Source organism: Panthera uncia, chromosome E1 (assembly GCF_023721935.1).
Source record: "Panthera uncia isolate 11264 chromosome E1, Puncia_PCG_1.0, whole genome shotgun sequence".
Lineage (NCBI taxonomy): Eukaryota > Metazoa > Chordata > Mammalia > Carnivora > Felidae > Panthera > Panthera uncia.
In genome coordinates this window covers 10,296,719-10,304,474 of record NC_064814.1, presented here as the reverse complement: position 1 = coordinate 10,304,474, position 7,756 = coordinate 10,296,719, and positions in this window count along the sequence as shown.

The window sequence follows — 7,756 nt, the reverse complement described above, 5'->3', positions numbered from 1 at the left end:
CAACTTAGGCAACAAGTCTTCATTTCCTCGTGGAAAAACTTTTAAGTAGTTTTAATTGATTGTTTTTCTGTTGAGGTGTATTTTTTTTTTCAATCCATATGAAGATGGAGATGACTAACATTCTTTGGCCTGATGTGAAAACCTCTAATTAGAACTATGTCTCGGCCTTGTGGGCCCAAAGCATGAAGCACTGAAAATTTTAAACAAGTGGGTGTGCATGTGTTAAGATGCCAAGAGAGCCCCAGCCCTCTTCCACCAGACTGTATGGCCTAAGATCTGCAAAGGAAGCATTGGGGTTAGGGATACCAATAAAGGCGGGTGTGGTGGGAGGCACATGGAATATGGTGTTCTTTTTCAGTGTCTAGACTTTCAATACCATCTCTACATTGACAACTCCCAAATTTATATCTTCTTCCTGGACTCCTCCCCTAATCATATATCCAATTGTCTAGGAGACATATCCATTTAGATGTCTAATCAGCATTTCAAACTTACATCTAAGATCTCACTCCTGAATTTCCCTCCTCCAAATCCTGCTTCTACAGCCTTCTTTTTCTCTCTCACCTAATACCCACTCAATCTCCAATCCCACTGCCCTTCAAAATACATGTCCAGAATCCCACTTCTTCACACACCTCCACAACTTCCACCTTAGTCTAAGTTATAGTCGTATCACACCTTTTTATTGCTGTAACCTTGTAATTAGTCTCTCAGTTTCAACCTTTGCCTCATATCTGTTCTCAGCACAGCAGCCATAGTGATCCTGATAAGACATGAGTGAGATCATGTTCTTTCTCTGCTCAAAATCCTCTCATGGCTTCCCATCTTACTTGGAAGAAGAACAAAATCATTATTACGGCCTACAGGATGTGGCCCTCTGGCCACTGCTCTCTGACGTCAACTTTTACTCTTCTCTCCCCTATTCACTCCCCTCCTGCCACACTCCTCTCTTTACTGTCCTTCAGACACACCTGGTATTTGCCTGCTCACATCCTTTGCCTTGCTATTCCCTCCACTCGGATCATTCTTTCCAATATCCACCTGCCCTCCTATCACTTCTTCAGTTCTTAACTGAATATCATCTCTTCATCAGACCTTCTCTGGTCACCCTATGTGAACTCACATACCCCTCCAAACTCCCTCCCTTCCTTTTCTGCTTTATTTTTCTTTTTTGTGCTTAATACTTTTAACCATGTAATTTACCTTGTTTATATCTTCTCTCACTAGAATATAAGCTTCATGTTTTTTCACTGCTATACCTTCAGCACCTAGAACCATACCTGGCACAAAGTTGGCACATTCATTGAATGAATAAATGAGCTATGTAGATATATTAAGAGAAAGCATCTTCCCTTGACCTTTAGCTTGGTTGACAGTGACAGTTTTAACATTAATATAGTAAAAATGAAACCTAGGGAAGAATAAGGTCTGGGAGTACAGAGAAGATAGAATATACCATCTGGAAGGAATTGAGGAAGTGGCAACTGAGGCGGATCTTAAAGGTTGAGACCATAGGAAGACCTCTCAAACAGAAGTGAGAGCATTACAAAGGCATGGGATAAAAGGATAGATTGGAGTAAATGAGAGAAATTGGCTGGAGTTTAGTTTGGATAGTGGAGAGTATAGGGGATAAAGCAGGTAAGGTAGGTTGAGAACAGATTATGAGGCCTAGCTAAGGAATGGATAATTTCTCAGCCAAGGTTAAGCATCAAAGGATTTCCAGCAAAGTGGAGAATGGCCAGATTTGTTTTTGAAAGCTAATTTCAATATTTATATCTCTGCACCTAAGGCAGGAGGCCAATTTGAAGGCTGTTACCCTAAGTGTGAGATGACACGTGGTTAATCTAGGATACTAGTGGTATGTGGTCCCGCATCATCAGCGTCACTGGGAACTTGTTAGAAATGCAAATTCTCAGGCCTCTCTAGATTTAAAGAATCATAAATGCTGGGGTGAGACTCAGCAGTCTGTGTTTTAACAAGCCTTCCATGTGATTCTGATGCCCCTCAAGTTTGAAAACTTTCCAGAGTTGGCTGACCAATTTTTGGGGTTTTTTTGTTTGTTTGTTTGTTTGTTTGTTTGTGTTTTTTAAGTAATCTCTGCACCCAACCAGTGCTCAAACTCACAACCTGAGATCAAGAGTCTTATGCTCCACCAACTGAGCCAGCCAGGCACCCCTTGGCCTTCCTATTCTTAAAGGGCCAGACAGGAAATATTTTAGGCTTTGACAGTCATAGGGGCTCTCACACTATTCAACTCTGCTATTGTGTTGCAAAAGACATGTGAATGAATAAGGGTGGCTTATGATGACTGTTAATGTAAAGTACCACGGTTGTGGAGATACAGAGGGAAAGGCAAGTGGTGGCACCTGGGTGGCTCAGTTGAGCGTCCAACTCTTGATTTCAGCTCAGGTCAAGATCTCACAGTTTGTGGGATCGAGCCCCACATCATCAGACTCTGCCTCGACAGCACAGACCCTGCTTGGGATTCTCTCCCTATCTGCCACTTCCCTGCTTGTGCAAATAAATAAACTTTTTTTTTTTTTTTTTTAAGGCAGATGGGAGACTCAACAGTTAAAAACAAAGGCTCTGGCATGAGACTGCAAGCCGCAATCACAGTTCCACCGTTCAATAACATTTTATTTAGGGACCCTGAAATTTGAATTTCACATAGTTCTCATGTGTCATGAAATATTATTTTAGATTTTTCAACTACTTAAAAACTCTTAGGGCGCCTGGGTGGCTCAGTCGGTTGAATATCCAACTCTTGATTTCAGCTCAGGTCACGATCCCAGGGTCGTGGGACTGAGTTCTGCATTGCGCTCTGTGCTGAGCATGGAGCCTGCTCGAGATCCTCTCTTTCTCTCTCTGCCCCCCCATCTGCCCCTCTCCTCACTCTGGCTCTCTTTCTCTCTCAAATAAATAAGTAAATATGTTTTTCCAATGTTTATTTTAGAAAGTGTGCAAGCTAGCACAAGCAGAGAAGGGGCAGAGAGAGGAGACAGAGGATACGAAGCAGGCTGACAGCAGAGAGCCCAATATGGGGCTTGAACTCACGAGCCTCAAGATCACGACCTGATCCAAAATGAGACAATTGACTGAACAACCCAAGCACCCCAAAATTTGTGTTTTTTTTTAAATGTTTACTTATTTATTTTGAGAGGGAGAGAGAGAAGAATGTGAGCAGGGGAGAAGCAGAGAGAGAGGGAGAGATAAAATACCAAGCAGGCTCCATGCTGTCACCACAGAGCCCAACGCTGGGCTCAAACTCACAAACTGTGATATCATGACCCGAGTCGAAATCAAGAGTTGGACACTTAAACCTACTGAGCCACCCAGGTGTCCCAAAAGTCTTTAAAAAAAAATTTTTTTTTTAATGTATATTTTGAGAGAGACAGAGAGACAGGGCAAGTGGGGGAGGGGCACAGAGAGAGAGGGAGACAGAATCTGAAGCTGTCTGCCCAGATCCTGTCATGGGGCTCGAACTCATGAACAACGAGATGGCGACCTTAGCCGAAGTTGGACACTTAATCGACTGAGCCACCCAGGCACCCCAAAAGTCTTTTTAAAAAATTAAAATTAGGGGCGCCTGGGTGGCTCAGTCGGTTAAGCATCCGACTTCGGCTCAGGTCACGATCTCGCAGTCTGGGAGTTCGAGCCCCGCGTCAGGCTCTGTGCTAACCGCTCAGAGCCTGGAGCCTGTTTCAGATTCTGTGTCTCCCTCTCTCTCTGACCCTCCCCCGTTCGTGCTCTGTCTCTGTCTCAAAAATAAACATTAAAAAAAAAAAATTAAAATTAAAAAAAATTTCTTAACTTAGGGGCACCTGGCTGGCTCAGGCCATAGAGCATGTGACTCTCGATCCTGGGGTTGTGAGTTCAAGCCCCACACTGGGTGTAGAATTTAAATAAAGACAAAATTTAAAAAAACAAAAATGCTTAGCTTTGCTTAGCTTGGGGCAAATACAAAAAGAAGCATTGGGCTGGATTTGGCACTCAGGCTGCAGTTTGCTACCACTGGTCTAAAGACCAATAGACCAAACTGGAACCAATCTACAACAAAATGGAAAAAAAAAAAAAAAGCAAAGCACTATGCAGTACTCATGTGAATCAATGCAGGGTGGCTTAGAACTGTTATTTATTCTGACATTATATGTTTCCTATTTTGTGTGTGCTAAAATGTACTTCCTTTTGTGAAATGATGGTGATAATAAATAGCAATTGGTGGTAGTAGTTTTTTTAATGTCCTTACTTGGCAAAATAGAACACTGGCAATTCTACATCAGTCCCCCCACTTTTTTTTTTTTTTTTTTTTTTCTGGAAACTTTACAGCTCTGAAATCCAAAGTCTAAGATTTCACTACTCCAGACTAAGTAAACATGCTTTTCTCCTCCAAAGCCAAAAGTCTGGACTTTTTGGATTTGGAGGTCTGATCTTGATCTCAAGTCACAGGACGAGGTAAATAAATCACCAGAAAACTTAATCCTGGGGAAAGAAGCTCTTCTAAGAATTCTTGCTTCCAAACCATTAGATTTTTAAACTGTGGTAATCCCTGAACTAAGACATGTAAGGGCCCTGATACCAAACAGTCAAGGCGCAGAGGGAGAAAGGTGGAGCTGCCCCCTGTTGAGAGCACTTAGGAAAACCGTAGGACCCATAAATCAAGTCCCTAAACAATCCTCTGCCTTTTTTATCCATAATGGGCTAATGATCATTTCCTTTTGCCTTCTGGCTAAGGGTATGGATGGAGTTAAAGCCAATACTATCACTACTCTAAGGATTTAGGATGGCGAATTCCATTTCTATGACCTATATTCTTGGAACTGAGTGTCTATGGTGTGGAAAGAGCAGGTAGTAAGCCCTGTTACCTGTCTGGGTGTTGGTTTTCCCAGACCAGAAAGAAAATTGAAGTAGATCATCACTAAGGCCCTTCCAGTTTAAAGACTGTATGAAGCTCTGTTTTCCAGCTAACAGTAGGGCAGAACTAGGTAGTAAAAAGAGGCTTGTTTTGGCTTCTCCCCAAGGAGAGAGGCTTCATCTGGGCGGCTTCCTGAGGCTCTTGGAAAGGTAAATAAAGACTGGGGTTGCGTGGCTGGCATTAGCCCAGCTCCACATGGTCTCTGAAATGAGACCATGGGGGAGAGGCCACCTTTCCCTTCTCCGAGAGGATGGGGGATGGGAAACCAGCATGGAGCCACGGAGGTTTCCGGCTCCGAAGCCCGATATGGCTCAGAGCTCTTTCTGGCAGAAACTCTACCCTGCGTTCCAGGCCTCCGCGAGCAGGACGCGCGTGTGCCGCCCCCCTTCTCCCCTCTGCAGGGCCCTCTCTGAGGGCAGGACACACCCTCTCTGCTGCCTCTTTTTTTTCTTTTTAGTAAAATCACAACTCAAATTTGGGTATTTTTCTCCTATAGCCAGCCCCGCCAAAACTTTCAGCAGGCTCCGCCCACTCCACGTGGACCTCCCTTCCCTGTCCCAGCAACCCCTTCGAGAACCCCCCCCAACACGTGACCAATTGTTATGTTTCCTTCCTGAGGCTCCCTTTTCTCTGGCACCAACGACTGAACAAAAGTGCCCCCTTCAGGGTGAATGTGGGGCAGCAACCTGGGGAGGAAGAGAAAAGTTGATTGAGGTGTGCAGTGCAAGAAGGGAATGTGACTGTATCTACTTAAAATGATTTCATGCCGTGTAGCTCACTGCTTAATAACATTAAGGATCATGCAATTTAAAAGATGAGGTGGGGTGCCTGGGTGGCTCACTTGGTTGGTCCTTCTGCTCTTGATTTCAGCTCAGGTCATGATCTTTTGGTTCATGGGTTTGAGCCGGAGGGTTGGGCTCCTTCTGACCGTGCAGAGCCTGCTTGAGATTCTCTCTTCCCTGCTCACGTGCTCTGTCTCTAAAAAAAAAAACTTAAAAAATAAAAGTAAATAAAACAGGCAATTCAAGAGAAGGGATATCATCAAAGAAAACGACTTTGGAAGTGGAGTTGGGTAAAGTTTTAGTCCCTCACTGCACAGTTGGTTACCTCTACTCCAACTCCTATTTCCCTTAAAGTTCTTCGTTGTTCTTGGCAGAGCTCTCTGAGATCCGCAGATACCAGAAAAGAACCAAGAGTTCTTTAATTACCGGCTGGATAATGGGAACACGGCCTCTTCTAGAGTGAATGTTTTGCTTCTTGCCTCCTCCACCACCTCCCCTTCCCCAACAACACTGGAAGCAGTTATTCCTCTGTGAGTTGGTATTCCTCGAGAGCTGACATAAATTATTACCAAAGTGGAGTCTTTTTTCTCAGCATTAGGGACATTTTCCCTGGATGGGAAGAGCACAGGGGATCATGTTGGAGGGAGAGGTGAGGAGGGCAGCAAGGAACAAGAGGACTAACCAGGAAAAGCTGGAGTATAGGTCAAATGAAACCAAACAGAGAGAACTGGTTTTCCTTGGAAAACAATTCTGACCTAGCTTTGTCCATTTTCCTTCCCACCCCTTTCCCCCACATGAGATGTGAGGTTGAGAGGTTGCATGGGAAATTGGGGTGATGGAAGGCATGTGTTTGGAAGCTGACCAGGAGAAAGAGTTATCTATCAGGCAGTGCTCAGGGAAGGAAGAGTAGGGAATGGTAAATTTAAAATCAGAAGTATCAGGATGCCTGGGTGGCTCTGTTGGTTGATCATCTAACTCTTGATTTTGGCTCAGGTCATGATCCCAGTGTTCATGGGTTCAAGCCCCTCATGGGGCTCCGTGCTGACAGTGCAGAGCCTGCTTGAGATTCTGTCTCCCTCTCTCTTAGCCCCTCCCCACTTGCTCTCTATCTCTCAGAATAAAATTTTTAAAAATAAAAAATAAAATCACAATTATCACAGGGCCATTTGTCCTTCAAAGTCATAGAGGTCCAAGAGGCTATGGGTCCTGGGGCTCAAAGAGGGAGACTTTATTATAGCCAAGTAGCAGGCTATCCAGGGGCATGTTAAGGAGCAATGTATGGAAGGGAGTGGGAGGAGTCCTAGGGCGCCTATTTTCAAGGGAAAGAGCCAAAAAGCGAGTTAAGCTAGAACATTAAAGACGAGGGACACTTGCTCTCCTATAACTCAGCATCTGTCAACACTCCCATTACCAGGTGCTATTTCCAGAGTCCCGGGCCTAGCGGAGGAAAAGGGAGGGGCCCTGGTGCAAAGACGGAGGGAGACGCGTTGAGCTCCTCCTCCCGCCCAGCTGCAGTTCCAGAGTTTCGCCACTCTGGGTCTCCCGAGCTCAACCACAGCCCCAGAGTAAGGAAGGAAGAGAGAGAACCTCCAGAGGACAGCGTGAGACGTCATTGACAACCCTGCTCAGAGAGGTGACCTGGAGGTCATCTGCTCTGAAGCTGCAGACCCTTCGCATGGCCGTTGGGAAGGCATCCAGCCTCAACCCTTCTCTCTGAAAAGGACTTGTGGCGCTGGGAACTAGCTCCCCACCTCTTACCCTCACCCTCTTCTCTGTGTTCATTTCCTCCCCCGCGTGTTTCCTTCCCTTCTCGCTGTCCTCTGGGTGGGAGCACCACCACTATCTCCCCCCAACCCCCCAGCCTGTCAGAGTCCTGAGGAATGCTCTCACCCTGGCTGGGTGCCAGGCTGTGGACTTCCTGGGCTTTGGGGGTGGGGCTTGGCGGAGGGGAAGCCCTTTGGAGAGAGAGAGCCATCCAGTCCGGCACTGCCTGCGTGCTCTCCCTCCCCTTCATGAGCTCGGGCTCGCTCGCTCACACGCCCTCTCTCCCTCCCCCCCCCCC